Source organism: Macaca nemestrina, chromosome 8, assembly GCF_043159975.1.
Source record: "Macaca nemestrina isolate mMacNem1 chromosome 8, mMacNem.hap1, whole genome shotgun sequence".
NCBI classification, from domain to species: Eukaryota; Metazoa; Chordata; class Mammalia; order Primates; family Cercopithecidae; genus Macaca; species Macaca nemestrina.
The window spans coordinates 62,974,101-62,995,266 of record NC_092132.1 but is presented as its reverse complement, the minus strand read 5'-3'; the positions used below and the strand labels follow the sequence as shown (position 1 = coordinate 62,995,266).

Genomic DNA, 21,166 nt, shown 5'->3' with positions numbered 1-21,166 from the left:
TGATGTATGAGAGTTTCAGCCTTGCTTATATCAGTAAAAGATAATATGTGTACTCAAGAATATTGGATTATATCACACTGAATAATTTATTTTGGTAAACATTAATGTCCCTATCAAACTTAATTTCAAATGTTTTACATTTTAATGATGGAAGCAATTAAGAAAGTAAATATATGCCATTCTATAAAAATGTATATCTTATTTTACTAATACAAACATCTGTATTTTAGTAGAGAATCAGATAAGTGATTTTTGTGGGTTATCATAATCTTTTCAGTAATCTTATGAAATATATGTTCTTATTTACATTTTATGGATGAAGAAACTGATTTGAAAAGAGCAAATTTATATTTTATATAAAACTTTGCCTGAGTTCACATAGATAGTAAATGTACAGGCAACGGCCATTTATTTTTTCACTCATTCTAATATAACATAGAAGACAGTATATAAATCATAAGTGTGAATTTCAATAGATTTTCCCAAATTTGACTGAAACATTACAACTACCTTCTACATCAAAAAATAGAATTCGTCAAAAATGTCAGTCTCTTTATAACCCCTCAAAGTTATTACCTGCCCCCACTGCTAGAGGTTCATTTTATTTATTTTTCTTATTAGGGATTAGTTTTTTTTCTTCTGTTATTACTATCTATATAAATAAAATCTTGCAATCACCTTATTTTGCATCTGTTTTCTGTTATTCAATACAGTGTCTATGATTCATTCATGTATGTATCAGCAACTTATTAATCATCATTGTTGTACAATATTTTATTCTGCAGATAAGAGATAATTTATTCGTAGTTTGTGACATGACATTTTGTGCATGAATTTTGTCATACGTAAGTATGAAGTTAATGCAGGCATATAACTAGGAGGGATGTAACTGTGTCATGTGGTATACTGTGATCAGTTTGATCAGTTTAGGTAAATAATCAAAAAATTGTTTTCCAAAATACTATCCTCCTACCCATTATGTAGGTTACTCTAGATCCTTGTCAAACCTCAGTGTTGAGTCTTTTCTTAGTCTTTCTGCTCCATGAATAGTGATATTTCTTTGTGTTTTTAATTTGCATTTCACTGATGACTAAAGAGATTGAGTGCCTTCTCAAATGTTTCATTTTTTGGCCATCAGAGCATTTTTATTTTTCTGATATGCCAGTTTAAGCTTTATTTTTGTTCTCTCTCTCTCTCTCTTTTTTTTTTTTTTTTTTTTTGAGACGGAGTCATGCTCTGTCGCCCAGGCTGGAGTGCAATGTCGCAGTCCGGGCTCACTGCAAACTCCACCTCCTGGGTTCAAGCGATTCTCCTGCCTCAGCCTCCCGAGTACTTAGGATTACAGGTACATGCCACCACACCTGTATAATTTTTGTATTTTTAATAGAGATGGGATTTTGCCATGTTGGTCAGGCTGGTCTCAAACCCCTGACCTCATGATCCACCCACCTCAACCTCCCAAAGTGCTAGGATTATAGGCATGAGCCACCGCGCCCGGCCCGTTCTCTTTTAAATGAGATTTTTAGACTTTCTGTTTAATTTGTAGTTTTTTATATATTTTGAATATTAGAGTTTAAATATATATAGTAGGAATTAAATATACATGGTATTATATATGTTATATAACATGTATTATATAAACATATAGTAGACATATAATGCATCTATATAATACAGTGCACATTATATATTATACTGAGTTTAATAGAAAAACACATTAAACCTGTTTTAATAAATTTATTTAATAATTTATAATAAAATATGTATTGTGTTTATAAATTATGAATTATATATATGATGTCTGTGATTTGCTTTCTCACTGCCTTAATGGTGTCCTTTGATTAAGAAAAGTTTCTAATTCTTATAATGTCCAACTTATCAGTTGCTTCACTTACGATTAGTACAATTTGTAACCTCTTTACTCTTTGCTTATCCTAAATTTATGAAAACCTTTTTCTGCATTTCTTCTAAAAGCTTGAGGATTTTCCTTTTGTATGGTGTGTGCATTTAGATTACCTTATATGTTGACTTTACAGGTGGATGGTTACAATAGTCTCAACCAGTACATGGAAACAAACAGACTCTCTTCTTTCAGGAGGTTGGTTTCCTCTAGAAGGTTGCCTGACGGTGTACTCACAACAAATGCAGAAAACCAGAGAAATGGTTTTCTATTGAACTCTAATATCCAGCCATTAATGCACTTGGTTTACCATAGTCTATGTTTTGACTCTAATTATTAACTTTTCTCCAAATGCAGTATCAAATAATTAAAGATTTGTTCTCTTTATAGGTTCCCAAATGAATTATCTAATCATGGCATCAAGCTGAAAGACTTGACTATCATATCAGGTTGAAATGAGTCTCCTTGGAAGCTACTTTCTTGGTCAGGAGAACATTTAAACTTAAAAAGGTAAGTTATCTGTTTTCCACATAACTAATGTGCAGTGGTTTTATGGTATAGAACCATCCATAAAGAGGAAGATTTGGAAGCATAGAGCACTAGGCTGTAGTGACTCTGAAATGCAGCTGAACGGAAGCTGCCACATCCCGCTACTTTGGGGTTGGGCAATTGTCTTTGATTTCAGCCACAGTTCTGCTTCTGTGACTCCAGGTTCATTGTTCTCCCTGGTTCTTGGGTCGGCTCGCTGATACTTATTTCTGTTCTATCACACTTCTTGTCCTTTTTGAAGAAATTCCTGAAAGGATTACATTTTCCTTTTGGCTGGCAGTTTGAATAGGACACAGAATTCTTTAATCTAATATGAGATTGAGTTGATCTGAAGTTGATATCTTTGAAGGACCAAAGACCAGTCTTTGGGAGGGCTGATCTGCCTCTGTTTCACCATTACTAATAAACTACAGCTCTTCCGTGATCCTATCTGAAAGTGTGAGATATTTTTCATGGCCTCTCAATATACTGGCCATAAACTACAGTTTTTTAATTTCCTTACACCAGGAGACTGCCAAAAGCTTAATCTTCCTCTCAGCCTCTTGGCTTCATACCTAAACATCCACAAATGCCTCTGGGGAAAAATGACAAATATATTCAGCTAACTTTAATGAACACCGTTTCTCTCTTGAATCATGGCCTTTTAACAACTGCCTGCTTTGGTAGCCCTGAACTCTACATTTTTATGTTTCTTCTAGCTTCATGAAACTGCTGAAAATTTGATTGAGGTTTCCACCTGCTTAGCCACCACATTTTGTTCATTTAGGTTTCCTTGGTGGGGAGGGTTTTGAATTAAGGCAATGCATCAAGGTCAAAAGTAGAAATTTCTATTGTGCCTTTTTAGGTGATATTGGTAATGTTATTCTTGCTGTGAAATATAATAAAATTCATACTTGCCAAACAACTTACTTGTTATAAAAATAAGAGAAAAAAACACACATTAAAACCTTTCATGATAATTTAAGCATACACTTGCATTTCAGCAGCCTGCAATAAATCAAGTGTTATTCACAGAAGTTGTACAAAAAGTTGCATCTCAAATACATGTTAATCTGACAATTCTGTTTGAAAATATATAATTAAGATTTAGAAAATGAGAATGGCAAACATATGTCCAGATGCTTATTGTTTTCTTGTTTTATAAGAAAATGAGAGTCTTATTAAAAATAACAAGAGCTAAGCTGGAATGAACCTGGGCCACATGCTGAGTGCTGTTCTAAATGCACTATTTAAATGTTCACAATAGCTACATGTCGTTAGTCTCACTTTTCAGATGAACAAAATCAGGCATAGTGAAAATATATTTATTGTTCAAGGTTTACCATGCTGAAGAGTAGCAGTTGAGATTCCAGCTATCTTAATACATCCTCGGATACTGTCAGGCCTTTCAGTTAGTGAAGGTCCAAGCCATTCCAACTACAACTTTTGGGCAAACTGTTTGCTATAATGTAATTACAAGAGTGTATCAGAAAGTATTTACATGGATTTGTCAGACAGTCCATTTGTGTGTTGTTTATTAAGAAGATGGACTTACTCTTCCTGTAGAACTTCTAGAAATATTTCTAAATAATTCTGCCACTAATGATGTTGACACCATGCATTTAAACATAATTTGGAAAGTTATTATATCTTCAGCGCCTTATAAGTATTGTATCTCCACTGCCTAACATAGTACCTTGAAAATATGAGGCCATCATTAAATATTTATTCCTTGAATATAATATGTATTGAATATTTATATTATGTATTGAATTGTTAAATGATCACTTGGCCTAGAAATTATAAATTTGAAAGAAAAAGTTGAGATTACTGGCCCAACATTCTTTATTTGCAAAAGCGTATTTGTGACACAAGGAGTTAATTAGATTAATTTAAATAAGTGTAGCTTATGTACTAGTTTTTTATCTTAGATTGTGGGTATTAAACATGGTTTTATTAAATCTTGATACTAATAATTAGAAAGTACTTCCATTTCTTAATGTACGTATCAACAGAAAAAGTGAGAGAGAATTAGTCAATATTCTAAACTATGAGACACATTAAAATATAACATATAAGAATTACTAATTAATGTATTATTTTAACTAATCTCATATGCAATAAGATTGTTATTTTAAAAGGCAGACTATTAACTGAATTTGTGCTAGTGCAATGAGACAAATATTTTAAAAATTAAACTTCAATCTTTCTCTTTTTTGAGACAGAGTCTCGCTCTGTTGCTGAGGCTGGGGTTCAGTGGCACAATCTTGGCTCACTGCAACTTTTGCCTCTCAGTTCAAGCAATTCTCCTGCCTCGGCCTCCCACGTAGCTGGGACTATAGGCGTGTGCCACCATGCCCGGTTAATTTTTGTATTTTTAGTAGAGATGGGGTTTCACCATGTTGGCCAGGCTGGTCTCGAGTTCCTGACCTCAAGTGGTCTTCCTGCCTTGGCCTCCCAAAGTGCTGGGATTACAGGCATGAACCACCGTGCCCTGCCTAACTCACAATCTTAATTCACACCCTACTGTTTAAGAAATTACAGATTGATTAATCTATAGAAATATATGACCCAAAATAAAGTTAAAATATGTAATGGCAATTTCTTTAATAGTGGATTGGAGAAGGCCTTTCAAAGGAAGCAGCAGAAACAGATTTCTAGGAAAATATTGGTATAAATAACTATACATATCTAAAATAAAATTGTGCCAAAAATCATTGGCAACATTAAAAAGCAAATGACAAATAAAAAATCATTTGCATTATATGATGTTTAACATTTTAAGAGCTCCTCATTCACTTTAAAAATCTATAAACCAAAATCAAATTCTCTAACATATATGCCACAGCATAAAAATGATAAATACTCCAGCACTGTCCTATTTTTTTCCTATAACATTGCCATTATGTCTGCAGCACTTCCATTGCTGGATCTTTTAAATTTTTATTTTATTTTAATATACTTTAAGTTCTAGGGTACATGTGCTCAATGTGCAGGCTTGTTACATATGTATACATGTGCCATGTTGGTGTGCTGCACCCATCAACTCGTCATTTACATTAGGTATATCTTCTAATGCTGCCCCTCCCCCTTTCCTCCACCCCATGACAGACCCCGATGTGTGATGTTCCCCACCCTGTGTCCAAGTGTTCTCATTGTTCAGTTCCCACCTTTGAGTGAAAACATGTGGTGTTTGGTTTTCTGTCCTTGTGACAGTTTGCTCAGAATGATGTTTTCTGCTTCATTCAGGTCCCTAAAAGGGACATGAACTCATCCTTTTTTATGGCTGCATAATATTCCATGGTGTATATGTGCCACATTTTCTTAATCCAGTCTATCATTGATGGACATTTGGGTTGGTTTCAAGTCTGCTATTGTGAAAAGTGCTGCAATAAACATACATATGCATGTGTCTTTATAGCAGAATGAATTATAATCCTTTGGGTACATACCCAGTAATGGGATCACTGGGTCAAATGGTATTTCTAGTTCGAGATCCTTGAGGAATTGCCACACTATCTTCCACAATTATTGAACTAGTTTACAATCCCATCAACAGAGTAAAAGTCTTCCTATTTATCCACATCCTTTCCAGCACCTGTTGTTTCCTGACTTTTTAATGATCGCCATTCTAACTGGTATGATATGGTATCTCATTGAGGTTTTGATTTGCATTTCTCTGATGACCAGTGATGATGAGCATTTTTTCATGTGTCTATTGGCTGCATAGATGTCTTCTTTTGAGAAGTGTCTGTTCATATCCTTTGCCCACTTTTTGATGGGGTTGCGTGATTTTTTTCTTGTAAATTTATTTAAGTTCTTTGTAGATTCTGTATATTAGCCCTTTGTCAGATGGGTAGATTGCAAAAATTTTCTCTCATTCTGTAGGTTGCCTGTTCACTCTGATGATAGTTTCTTTTGCTGTGCAAAAGCTCTTTAGTTTAGTTAGATCCCATTTGTCTATTTTGGCTTTTGTTGCCATTGCTTTTGGTGTTTTAGTCATGAAGTCCTTGCCTATGCATATGTCCTCAAAGGTATTGCCTAGGTTTTCTTCTAGGGTTTTTATGGTTTTAGATCTAACATTTAAGTCTTGAATCCCTCTTGAATTAATTTTTGTATACGGGGTAAGGAAGGGATCCAGTTTCAACTTTCCACATATGGCTAGCCAGTTTTCCCAGCACCATCTATTAAATAGGGAATCCTTTCCCAATTTCTTGTTTTTGTCAGGTTTGTCAAAGATCAGATGGTTGTAGATGTGTGGTATTACTTCTGAGGGCTCTCTTCTGTTCCATTGGTCTATATCTCTGTTTTGGTACCAGTACCATGCTCTTTTGGTTACTGTAGCGTTGTAGTATAGTTTGAAATCAGGTAGCGCGATGCCTCCAGCTTTGTTCTTTTTGCTTAGGATTGTCTTGGCAATGAGGGCTTTCTTTGGTTCCATATGAACTTTAAAGTAGTTTTTTCCAATTCTGTAAAGAAAGTCATTGGTAGCTTGATAGGGATGACATTCCTGTCCATGAGCATGGAATGTTCTTCCATTTGTTTGTGTCCTCTTTCATTTCGTTGAGCAGCAGTTTGTAGTTCCCCTTGAAGAGGTCCTTCACATCCCTTGTAAGTTGGATTCCTAGGTATTTTATTCTCTTTGTAGCAATTGTGAATGGGAGTTCACTCATGATTTGGCTCTCTGTCTGTTATTGTTGTATCGGAACGCTTGTGAATTTTGCACATTGATTTTGTGTCCTGAGACTTTGCTGAAGCTGCTTATCAGCCTAAGGAGAATTTGGGTTGAGATGATGGGGTTTGCTAAATATACAATCATGTCATCTGCAATCAGAGACAATTTGACTTCCTCTTTTCCTAATTGAATACCCTTTATTTTTTTCTCTTGCCTGACTACCCTGGCCAGAACTTCCAACACTATGTTGAACAGGAGTGGTGAGAGTGGGCACCCCTGTCTTATGCCAGTTTTCTAAGGGAATGTTTCCAGTTTTTGCCCATTTAGTATGATATTGGCTGTGGGTTTGTCATAAATAGGTCTTATTATTTTGAGATACATTCCATCAATACCTAGTTTACAGAGAGTTTTTAGCATGAAGCGTTACTGAATTTTGTCAAAGGTTGTTTCTGCATCTATTGAGATAATCATGTGGTTTTTGTCTTTGTTTCTGTTTATGTGATGGATTACATTTATTGATTTGTGTATGTTGAACCAACCTTTCATCCCAACTTGATCTTGCTGGATCTTTTAAATTTTGAAGAGCTTCTGGCTCATTCTCTATGATGTATTTTGGATATTTGTCCCCTCCAAATGTCATATTGAAATGTGTCCTCCAATTTTGGAGGTGGATCTAGTGGGAGGTATTTGTGTCGTGCGTTGGATCCTTCATGAATGGCTTGGTGTACTCCTCATTGTAAATAGTGAGTTCTTGCTCTGTTAAGTTCACATGAGAGCTGGCTGTTTAAAATTTAAAAATTAATTAAATTTAAATTATCTTGTTCTTTCTCCCTTCATGTGACATGCCAGCTCCCTCTCTGCCTTCTTCGATAAGTAAAAGCTTCTTGAAGTCTCACCAGAAGCCAAGCAGATGATGGTGCCAGGCTTGTACAACCTGCAGAACCATGAACTCAATTTTCTTCATAAGTTATTCAGCCTCAGGTATTCCCTTATAGCAACACAAAACATACTAACGTGCTGTACAACCTTCCATTTTAGCCATACCCATACCCAATACTAAATGTTGTATATGCCCCTATTTTGTGTTCTAACCACTTCACTCCTAACACCACCCAAAATGAAAGCATACGTCTTTACAAACACCTGTGCAAATACATTCACAGAAGCTTTATTTGTAATACTTAAAAACTAGACACAACCCAAATGTCATCAAAAGGCTAGTGATAAATTGTCATTTATTGATACAGTAGAATATTACTTAGCAATATGAAATAAAATAAAACATACATAGTAAAAAATAGATACATCTCAAACTATGCAAGTCAAGGAAGGCAAATAAAAAATAGTACCTATGGTGGGGCGTGATGAATCATGCCTGTAATCCCAGCACTTTGGGAGGTCGAAGCAGGCAGATCACCTGAGGTCAGGAGTTCAAGACCAGCCTGACCAACATGGAGAATCTACTAAATACAAAAATCCAAAAAAATAGCCGTCTCTACTAAAAATACAAAAAAATAGCCGTCATGGTGACACATGCTTGTAATCCCAGCTACCAGGGAGGCTGACGAAGGAGAATCACTTGAACCCATTATGTGGAGGTTGCCATGAGCCGAGATCACACTATAGCACTCCAGCCTGGCCAACAAGAGCAAAATTCTGTCCAGAAAAAAAAAAAAAGAAAAAGAAAAAAGAAACAAAAACAAAAACAAACAAAAAATAGTACCTATGTATGACTCACTTATACAAAATTCTGAAAATGCAAATTAGGTAAGAGTTTGAGGAGGAGCAGGAACTAGGGATTACAGAGGGACACGAGGAAACCTTTGAGTGACATAAATATTCATCACCTCAATTGTGGTGATTGTTTCATGAGTGTGTCCATATGTCAAAGCTTGTCAAATTATATAATTTAAATATGTACAGTGCATTGTATGTTCATTAGATATCAATAAAGAAAATCCTCAGCATTTGTAAAGAAAAAATCAGTGAACTACTGCAATATATGGAAACATAATGAAGTCTGAAAAATGTAGTCCCAAAACACCAAATACTTCATACACAATATTTGTAAAGTTCAAAAACAAGCACATCTAAGTAGAGTAATTTATTGACAATGTTTTGTTCTTAATTTAAGTGGTGTGTCTACAGGTGTTTATTTATTTTTTACTTTAAGACAGGTATGTTGCATACATTTTTGAACATGTCAAATATTCACATGAGAATAAGGGAGAATAAAATAACCAAATGAAATCAATAATATAGCACAGGTCATAATAATTATTATTCAGCAATGAGTTGATCTTTGATTTTAGTAGAGTAAGAAGAGCCTCAAAGCATTAATGATGATGGTGATAGTGATATAACATGATATCGAGACAAAACTTCCAAACGGATGTGTTGTTTAAATAATATTTCAATATATGTTTATGCCATTTTAATGGCTACTCTATACTAAGATTTCCCGATATTAAATATAGGACACTGTGCAGTATCAATATTGTTTTTGATTTACAGTAATTGAATTTGCTTACAGATAACTGTATAGCCTGTGTATTTTTATTCTCAGGGCTTTTTATGCTATCTCACTGAAGCATCTTAAATATAAGACATATGAAAGACATAATAAGAAGAGATAAGTAAGAATTAACTGTTAATAGTCTTCAAGAATTAATGGTGCAAGACAGTGAATAAATCTGTTCATATTAATTAAAAAATGCTACCATTATGGCAAAAATTTTCATTATTTTTAATGTAAAGAGAGAATTACTCTAGTAAATTCTTTAAATTTAATTCCAATTTTAGATATATAAAGAATGTTATTTGCATGGCATACAACAAGATAGAAACATCTGGTGTTTATGCATTTTCTGCTGAATCACAGATGACTAATTATTTTCCATGTGTCAGGAAAAAAAATTGATTAATCACCCATTCTTGTTAGCCTAATGTTCTGCAACTTAGATCTCTTCTGTTAAGTCTTTAGCCTTCTCTATACAATCTGTGGCCAGCCTTAGCAGCAAATGTATTTATTTCTTTTTATTTTTAATTTGTTGTTGTTGTTGTTGTTGTTGTTTTTTGAGACGGAGTCTCACTCTGTTGTCAAGCTGGAGTGTAATGGTGTGATCTCGGCCCACTGCAACCTCTGCCTCCAGGATTCAAATGATTCTCCCGCCTCAGTCTCCATAGTAGCTGGGATTACAGGCACCCACCACCACGCCCAGCTAATTTTTATATTTTTAGTAGAGACAGGGTTTCACCACGTTGAGCAGGCTGGTCTTGAATTCCTGACATCGTGATTCACCCACTTCGGCCTCCCAAAGTGCTAGGATTACAGGCATGAGCCACCGTTCCCGGCCTACTTTTTTTTTTTTTAATTTTACTTTAAGTTCTGGGATACATGTGTAGAATGTGCAGATTTGTTACACAGGTATAAATGTATTTATTTCTAATTTAAAAAATTTATTCAGATATCCTTGTACATTTTTGTTTCTAGATTAATTTGACAGTCTCGCTCTGTTGGCCAGGCTAGAGTGCAGTGGCATGATCTTGACTCACTGCAACCTCTGTCTCCCGGGCTCAAGCAATTCTCCAACCTCAGCCTCCCAAGTAGCTGAGATTACAGGCATGTGCCAACATGCCTGACTAATTTTTGTATTTTTAGTAGAGATAGGGTTTCACCATGGTGGCCAGGTTGGTCTTGAACTCCTGACCTCAGGTAATATGCCCGCCTTGGCCTCTCAAAGTGCTGAAATTACAGGCGTGAGCCACTGTGCCCAGTCTAGATTAATTTTTAAATGTCATTGGACAAGCCCATGGAAATCCTTTGTGATTTTCTTAAAATTTTTATTTCATTTTTATTTTTGTGGAAAGTAGGTCTCACTGTGTTTCCCAGACTGGTCTCCAACACCTCACCTCAAGCAGTCCTCCTGCCTCAGCCTCCCAAAGTACTAGGATTACAGGTGTGACCCACCACACCTGGCCCCTTTTGTGCTTTTGGTTGTGTGAACATGGATTAATTTGAAGAGATTTGATACCTGCATATTGTCTCCTCATGCTGAAAATATTTGCTAATTTATCTACCGTTTTATATATATTTCAGTAAAGTTTTATAGTTGATTTATTATTATTTTTTATTGGTTTTAAAAATGGATACATAATATTGATATCTATTTATGGGGTACATGTGTCATTTGTTTACATGCATAGGATGTGCAATGTAATCATTGTCAGGATATTTGGGATATCTCTCATGTCGTGTCTTTATCATTTCTATATGTTAGGAATATTCAAGTACTCTCCATACAATTTAAAATATAAAATACTTTGTTGTTAACTATGGTCACCCTATTCTGCCATTGAACAGTAGACCTTATTCCTTCTAACTGTGTGTTTGTACCCATTAACCAACCTCTCTCAACCCCTGCCACACACACCCTTTCCCACCTCTGGTAATTATCATTCTACACTCTACCTTTATGAGAGCAACTATTGTAGTCCCCACATAAGAGTAAAAAGGTGGGATTTTTTTTTCCTGTGCCTGTGCTGTTTCACCTCACATAATGACCTCCAGTTCCATTCATGTTGCTGCATATGACAGAATTTCATTCTTTTATGACTGAATACTGTTCCATTGTGTATATAACCACCTTTTCTTTATCCATTCATTTGTTTCAATAGACCAATGGGACTGTCTTAAACCAAAAAGCTTCTGCACAGCAAATCATTGTAGTCATCTTATTTTCTTTTCGCTTTATAGGCGATCAGACCACAAGAACCACACTCAGAGCTAATGGAGAAGGCCCAGAGATCCTGAACTCTGAGCTGGATGCAGTAACTGGATAGGACCTGGGCTGGACTTTCTTGCAGGGGTATGCATATGTACACATATGGGTATTCAGTAGAGACTATGGCAGAGGTAGTTAGTTGTTTCTTTATGTCATTCTCCCCTTCTGCCATTATTAAAAGGATCCACACATTTTAGCTAGGCACATCTTATTTCTATCTTTGCTGAAGTCTACAATATCAAATCTCCCTTGTAGCTAGGTACGTGTATGACTCTTAATTATGGCTTTAAGAAAAATTGTCCGTATTTTCCACTCTTATCACCTTTCCGTTAGCCAAAATATACAAGTGATATTGTGAGCTATAGTACACATCTGAGACCATAATATATGAAAGCCAAACTTTGAGGATAACTTGGGAAAAGGACATAAAGAAACCTGGTTTTCAATACCACACAGCTGCCATTCCTGTCATTGAAAGTTTATGCCAGATAGTTACTTGAAAGGGGAAGAGTATCTATTTTAAACAACTGTTTCTCTTAAAACAACTGAATCTGTATGCTAACCAATTTTAATTTGTATCTATTGAATTTTATCATTAGGTACAATATTAAAACTAAATATACGTTAAACATTTACAAATAGAGTTCTGTACATCACAGAATCACAAGAATTAAGCCAAGGTTTTCGTTCATTTGTTTAGTTATAAGGTATATTCAATCACATTGCTCTCCTAAATATATTACCAATAATATTTATACATAAATAATAACACAGTGAGATTAAAATGTTTTATGCTATTAATACATGTTATTTTTAAATTAGAATATTTATGGCCAGGTACAGTGGGTCATACCTGTAATCCCAGCACTTTGGGAGGCCGACGCAGGTAGATCACCTGAGGTCAGGAGTTTGAGACCAGCCTGGGCAAAATGGCGAAACCCTGTCTCTGCTAAAAATACAAAAATTATCTAGGTGTGGCGGCTCACACTTTTGATCCCAGCTATTCAGGAGTCTGAGGCAGGAGAATCACTTGAACCCGGGGAGGCAGAAATTGCAGTGAGCCGAGATCACACCACTGCACTCCAGCCTGGGTGACAACAGCAAAACTCTGTCTCAAAAAATAATAATAATAATATTTGTTTTGTCCTTTTTAATTTCAGTTTCTGTGTATACTTTATACTACTCATATAACATATTAGTATAATATAAACCACATCAGTCGCAGATAAAGGACAACTAACATGTTTGGTAAACTTTTCAGACCATGCCAAAACATAGATATTAATACTTTATTAGCTTGCATAAGACCAGCGAAGCTGGAAAGGAGATAATTATTGAGGAAATCAAGGAAGAAAAAGAACAAATATTTAAGGGCATGCATTATCGAACTGGTCACAGCTAGGGAACAAGCTTATCTGGTGCTTGATCTCACAGGAAGTCTTCAGAGAGACAAAGGAAAACTACTGCATCTCCTGACAGTTGGCTAAAGGAGAGAAAGAGAGATCATTTATCTACCAGTTACCATATTCCTTTAAAAAAATTGTTCTATGGAACATCAACTGTGCTCTAATTCCAGATGGAGGTACCTGGCGCCTTCGAGACACGTTGGGTCCCACAGAAACCACAGCACAAAGGGAGAGGGAAGGAGCTGGGACAGTCTGTTTTTGGGTGTGTGGCCACTGAGCGCTCCCTGTTCAGGGCTGCACCTCAGCAACAACAGAGGCTATGGTACCAGGCTGGAGGGCGCTGAACCGTGAGGGAAGGTGCTGCCCAGTCATGAATATGAGTGACGTCATAGACCTGAGAAGACATTTAGATAATTAAGGGTGATTTATTTTATACCATGAAGTTGTCAGCAAAGCCTTTTGGAGTCTTTCCCCAAAGAAGATCTTGAGGCTTGCAGAGAAAGCGTTAGTAACAGGCAATCTTCCTGGACTGTCCACAGTAACATTAAACAGAACCCATCCAAAGAGGCAAAGTACTAGATTCAAAAATGGGCCGGGCGCAGTGGCTCACGCCTATAATCCCAGCACTTAGGGAGGCCGAGGCGGGCGGGTCACGAGGTCAAGAGATCGAGACCATACTGGCCAACATAGTGAAACCCTGTCTCTACTACAAATACAAAAATTAGCTGAGCATAGTGGTGTGTGCCTGTAATCGCAGCTACTTGGGAGGCTGAGGCAGGAGAATCGCTTGAACCCAGGAGGCAGAGGTTGCATTGAGCCGGGATCATGGCACTGCACTCCAGCCTGGTGACAGAGTGAGACTCTTAAAAAAACAAAAGAAAAGTGGCCAGGAGACCAGTTTGGTAGATATGGATATTAAGAAACTGTAAGTCCCCCACGAAAAACAAATGCTAGAAGCTTCTTTTTAAGTACTTTAGCATTTTATAAGTAATCAATGACTAGTTTTGAAGTTAAGGGTATTTTTAAGCTTAGGCATCTGAAAATGATCTGTAGGCTCTGGAGGAGCATGTTTTTTTCTTTTTTTTTTTTTTAATTTTGTAGTAGCCTCATTTTTTTTTTTTTTGCTTTTTTTTTATTATTATACTTTAAGTTCTAGGGTACATGTGCATAACGTGCATGTTTGTTACATATGTATACTTGTGCCATGTTGGTGTGCTGCACCCATCAACTCGTCAGCACCCATCAACTCATCATTTACATCAGGTATAACTCCCAATGCAATCCCTCCCGACTCCCCGCTCCCCATGATAGGCCCCGGTGTGTGATGTTCCCCTTCCCGAGTCCACGTGATCTCATTGTTCAGTTCCCACCTATGAGTGAGAACATGCGGTGTTTGGCTTTCTGTTCTTGTGATAGTTTGCTAAGAATGATGGTTTCCAGCTGCATCCACGTCCCTACAAAGGACACAAACTCATCCTTTTTTATGGCTGCATAGTATTCCATGGTGTATATGTACCACATTTTCTTAATCCAGTCTGCCACTGATCGACATTTGGGTTGATTCCAAGTCTTTGCTATTGTGAATAGTGCTGCAATAAACATACGTGTGCATGTGTCTTTATAGCAGCATGATTTATAATCCTTTGGGTATATACCCAGTAATGGGATGGCTGGGTCATATGGTACATCTATGTACCATAGTGTTTTCCATACTGTTTTGAGGAATCGCCATACTGTTTTCCATAAATGGTTGAACTAGTTTACAATCCACCAACAGTGTAAAAATGTTCCTATTTCTCCACATCCTCTCCAGCACCTGTTGTTTCCTGACTTTTTAATGATCGCCATTCTAACTGGTGTGAGATGGTATCTCATTGTGGTTTTGATTTGCATTTCTCTGATGGCCAGCGATGATGAGCATTTTTTCATGTGTCTGTTGGCTGTATGAATGTCTTCTTTTGAGAAATGTCTGTTCATATCCTTTGCCCACTTTTTGATGGGGTTGTTTGTTTTTTTCTTGTAAATTTGTTTGAGTTCTTTGTAGGTTCTGGATATTAGCCCTTTGTCAGATGAGTAGATTGCAAAAATTTTCTCCCATTCTGTAGGTTGCCTGTTCACTCTGATGGTAGTTTCTTTTGCTGTGCAGAAGCTCTTTAGTTTAATGAGATCCCATTTGTCAATTTTGGCTTTTGCTGCCGTTGCTTTTGGTGTTTTAGACATGAAGTCTTTGCCCATGCCTATGTCCTGAATGGTACTACCTAGGTTTTCCTCTAGGATTTTTATGGTATTAGGTCTAACATTTAAGTCTCTAATCCATCTTGAATTAATTTTCGTATAAGGAGTAAGGAAAGGATCCAGTTTCAGCTTTCTACTTATGGCTAGCCAATTTTCCCAGCACCATTTATTAAATAGGGAATCCTTTCCCCATTTCTTGTTTCTCTCAGGTTTGTCAAAGATCAGATTCACAGCTGAATTCTACCAGAGGTACAAGGAGGAACTCGTACCATTCCTTCTGAAACTATTCCAACCAATAGAAAAAGAGGGAATCCTCCTTAACTCATTTTATGATGCCAACATCATCCTGATACCAAAGCCTGGCAGAGACACAACAAAAAAAGAGAATTTTAGACCAATATCCCTGATGAGCATCGATGCAAAAATCCTCAATAAAATACTGGCAAACTGGATTCAGCAGCACATCAAAAATCTTATCCACTATGATCAAGTGGGCTTCATCCCTGGGATGCAAGGTTGGTTCAACATTTGCAAATCAATAAATGTAATCCAGCATATAAACAGAACCAAAGACAAGAACCACATGATTATCTCAATAGACGCAGAAAAGGCTTTTGACAAAATTCAACAGCCCTTCATGCTAAAAACTCTCAATAAATGCAGTATTGATGGAACGTACCTCAAAATGATAAGAGCTATTTATGACAAACCCACAGCCAATATCATACTGAATGGGCAAAAACTGGAAAAAATTCCCTTTGAAAACTGGCACAAGACAGGGATGCCCTCTCTCACCACTCCTATTCAACATAGTGTTGGAAGTTCTGGCTAGGGCAATTAGGCAAGAGAAAGAAATCAAGGGTATTCAGTTAGGAAAAGAAGAAGTCAAATTGTCCCTGTTTGCAGATGACATGATTGTATATTTAGAAAACCCCATTGTCTCAGCCCAAAATCTCCTTAAGCTGATAAGAAACTTCAGCAAAGTCTCAGGATACAAAATTAATGTGCAAAAATCACAAGTATTCTTATACACCAGTAACAGACAAACAGAGAGCCAAATCAGGAATGAACTTCCATTCACAATTGCTTCAAAGAGAATAAAATACCTAGGAATCCAACTTACAAGGGATGTAAAGGACCTCTTCGAGGAGAACTACAAACCACTGCTCAGTGAAATAAAAGAGGACACAAACAAATGGAAGAACATATCATGCTCATGGATAGGAAGAATCAATATCATGAAAATGGCTATACTGCCCAAGGTTATTTATAGATTCAATGCCATCCCCATCAAGCTACCAATGAGTTTCTTCACAGAATTGGAAAAAACTGCTTTAAAGTTTGTATGGAACCAAAAAAGAGCCCGCATCTCCAAGACAATCCCAAGTCAAAAGAACAAAGCTGGAGGCATCACGCTACCTGACTTCAAACTATACTACAAGGCTACAGTAACCAAAACAGCATGGTACTGGTACCAAAACAGAGATATAGACCAATGGAACAGAACAGAGTCCTCAGAAATAATACCACACATCTACAGCCATCTGATCTTTGGAGGAGCATGTTATTTGGAGGAGTGAAATGAGTCACTGAGCCTGAGAAACCAAGAGCACCCAGGGGAGCCCTCTTCTGGCTATTTGTGGAGTGCGCAAGGCACTGGTGACATTTAAGAAAGGTAAAACTACTTATAATAATTCAGTAATTACATAGTAAACCTAACTAGATGGCATCTCAATATATCGAGTATATTTATTTACATGTACTCTGCTCCACTGTGGGTTCATAATCACCAGAAACCCCTATTAACTTATTATAGGGAGCAATCCTACCTGCTCCTAATACATTTACTACTGTAATTGTTTTTTTCCCTGAAAAAGCTGTAAACAGCAGATAGGTAAATTTATAGGCCACAGTTATGGATAAGTTATATGAGTATTTGACCAGTTCAACAAAAGATACCTGTCATTTTAGTAGAATAAAATTATGCAGAGAAATTGTTTAGTTAAATTAACAATCTCCACAGGTTAAAGAGAATTAAGTCTGAAACTTTTGATATGCAAGTTAAATTCAGTCTCATTTGTTTAGCTATTTTAAAGCAATTTTTTTTTTTTACAAGTAGAAGAAGATTCCTTTAAAATAACCACTTGATAATATCCCAGTGAAATTCATATTCATGATAATGTATATTAATAGTGAAAAAACCCATTATCTACTTTAATACATTTTCACATTCTGGGACTACAGCACTGTGATTAAACTGTTAAAAGAAAAACTTCAACCGAACTAAATTTAAAGGAGTTTATTTGAGCAATGAATGATTCACGATTCGGGCAACTTTCTGAATCACAGCAGATTCAAAGAGATTCCAGCATGGTAGAAGATTTATAGACAAAAAAAGAGAAATGACGTAAGGAATTGGAAGTGAAGTACAGAAACACCTGGATTAGTTACAGTTTGGTATTTACCTTATTTGAATACTGTTTGAACGGTTAGCTACATTAAATTAGCTAAAACTCAGTGATTGGTACTGGCATGGGCTACGGTCGGTTTATACCTCCCCTTGTTATAGTTCACAATGTACAGAAAAACGTTAGGCTGAACTTAAACATGTAAGGAGGCAGCTTTAGGCTGAACTTGATTAACAAAATAATAATTCATGACCTGGTCTTTTTTTTTTTTTTTTTTTTTGTCTATATATATAAGAAAGCTTATAGCACTGTAAACTAGCATGGCTCTATTTCAGAAACATGAGAATAAAACATCATCAAACTAGTTCTCCTAAGACATTGTATAATATGGTGATATATCTGTCAAATCACTTTGTGGTGCTAGAATAATGGCCTGTGATGTTTAATGCTTTTGGTTAAAATCCCATTTTTATGGTTCAAGAAATGTATTTTGACCCATGCACTCCATGTACTGATTTATCCACTTCGCATCCAGTGAACCTAAAGCAGTTTTAAAGAGTTCTGAAGATGCCAGCGAACATCTGAAAGTATTTTATGATACCTATATTAAAAAAAGAATTCCCATTACAAAATAGTTTAAATGGCCCAAACTATAAAAGAATTACTTTTCTAACAAGTGAACTTGTGTGCGGTTCCTTGTGCCCTTCCTGTATTCTGTAGACTCTTGCAATAATGCAAGATCAATTCTGTCACTGCCCAGGCAATTAACTCTTTGGCTACAGTTCACCTGCTAACTTGGTATCCTATCCTCTTGTTAGGTGTTGGGACTTGAATTTCACCCACCCTAGATAGATGTTTGAACTCAGTGTGGTGTTGTTATATGAACTAGATTGTATCTCGTTTAAAATTGCTCAGTGACACACACAGAGGGAGAAAGGCAAAGGGTTCTTCAGCAGGAAGTACGTGTTCACTGTAGAAGTACTTCATCACTTTTTGAAGCCATTCTTTGTGTTTGAAGAAAAGTCATTTATATTGCTTAATCAGAGAAAATATCTCCTCTCAAAATGTTACATTTAATTTGTTAATCAAAATATATTAATACCAGGCTTAGGAATTTAAAGACTATTTTTACTCAAAGATAAAAAAAAGTAATGGTTTAAGGCTTTTCCACAATATTCTGAGATTCTTAGTTTTCTAATATAATGCAAAGAGGTATGAAGAGGGTAAAATAATGGTTTATTATCTGTTTCTCCAAACACATATATATTTATTTATTTATCTATGTTAAATAAATAATGCATAATTAGTCAAAAAGGGTCAAATAAATATTGACCCTTGAGCATCCCCCAAAAGCCATTCTGTTATTTTCCTCGGAGATGGCAAGGCTCCTCAGAGAGAGAAACCTGTTTTCTAGTGGTAGGGACAATGGGAGTTCCAGCTGCTGTTAGATTCTAAGTTCTGAAATACAGCCATTGTTCTCATCTGCTGTAGAAGGCAAAGATGAAGAACACATAGTAACTTAATGTATAGAATATGTAATAATTACTTTTCTCTCCTTTTAACTTTGAATATTAATTAAGTGGTAGCTTTGAAATAAGGGGTACTTATTTAAAGTAGTAGTGAATAAAATAAAAATAGGTTTAAAGGATGCAAGTTTTAGATTTAAATATATATATATATATATTAAATTTTATTTTTTAACTTTTATTTCAGGTTCAGGGGTACATGAGCAGATTTGTCAAACTGGTAAATTGTGTGTCATGGAGGATTGGTGTACAGATTATTTGTCACACAGGTAATAACCATAGTACCCAATAATTTTTTTGATCCTCTTTTTCCTCCCATCTACCACCCTCAAGTAGGCCTTGGTATTTGTTGTTCTCTTCTTTGTGTCTATGTGTACTGAATGCTTAGCTCCCACTTGTAAGCGAGAACATTTGGTATTTGATTTTTTGTTCCTGTGTTACTTCATGTAGGATAATGGCCTCCAGCTCAATCCATGTTGCTGCAAAGGACAGGATCTCATTCCTTTTTATGGCTGTGTAGTATTCCATGGTGTATATGCACCACATTTCCTTTATCCAGTCCATCACTGATGAGCATTTATCTTGATTCCATGTCATTGCTATTTTGAATAGTGCTATGATGAACATACATGTTCATGACATTAATGGAAGAATGATTTATATTCCTTTGGGTATATACCCCAAGACAGTTGCTGGGTCAAATTGTAATTGTATTTTGAGTTTTCTGAGAAATCACCACACTACTTTTCACAATGGCTAAATTAATTTACATTACCACCAGCAGTGTATATATAAGTGTTCCCTTTTCTTTGCAACCTCACCAGCATTTCTTATTTTTTGGTATTTTAATAATATCCATTCTGACTGATGTGAGATGGTATCTCACTGTGGTTTTGATATGCATTTCTCTAGTGATCTGTGATGTTGAGCATTTTTTTATATGTTTGTTGGCCGCGTGAATGTCTTCTTTTGAAAAGTGTCTATGCCTGTCCTTTGCCTACTTTTTAATTGGGTTGTTCATTTACTGCTTGTTAATTTGTTTGAACTCATTATACAAATTAGATATTAGACCTTCATTGCATTCATAGTTTGCAAATATTTTATCCCATTCTGTAGGTTGTCTGTTTACTCTGTTAATACTTTCTTTTGTTGTGCAGAAGTTCCTTAGTTTAACTAGGCCCCACTTGTCAATTTTTGTTTTTGTTGCAATTGCTTTTGGCATCTTTCTCATGGAATATTTTTCCAGGGCCTCTGTCCAGAATAACCTAGGCATTTTCTAGGTTATCTTCCAGGGTTTTTATAGTTTTTGGTTTTACATTTAAGTCATTAGTTCATGTTGAGTTGATTTATATATATGTTGTAAGGAAGGGGTCGGTCCAGTTTCAATCTTCTGCATATGGCTAGCCAGTTGTCCCAGAACAATTTATTGAATACAGAGTCATTTTCCCATTGCTTTTTGTTGTTGTTGACTTTGTTGAAGATCAGATTATTGCAGGTGTGTGGCAGTAGTTCTGGGCTCTCTATTCTGTTCCAATGGTAAATGTGTCTGTTTTTGTATCAGTTCCATGCTGTTTGGCTACTGTAGCCTTGCAGTATAATTTGAAGATGGGGGCTGGGTGCCTTGACTCAAGCCTGTAATCCCAGCACTTTGAGAGGCCAAGGCATATAGATCACTGGAGACCAGCCTGGAGAACATGGTGGAAC

General features: G+C 36.1%; 1 long non-coding RNA gene across 1 annotated transcript; it reads left to right on the top strand.

Moving 5' to 3' along the window:
• The first annotated feature begins 2,045 nt into the window (after positions 1 to 2,045).
• LOC112427018 (uncharacterized) lies at positions 2,046 to 11,965 on the top strand. Its single transcript, XR_003018440.2, has 3 exons — positions 2,046 to 2,410; positions 7,953 to 8,084; positions 11,860 to 11,965. It is a non-coding gene; the product is annotated as an uncharacterized lncRNA (long non-coding RNA).
• Positions 11,966 to 21,166: the final 9,201 nt, after the last annotated feature.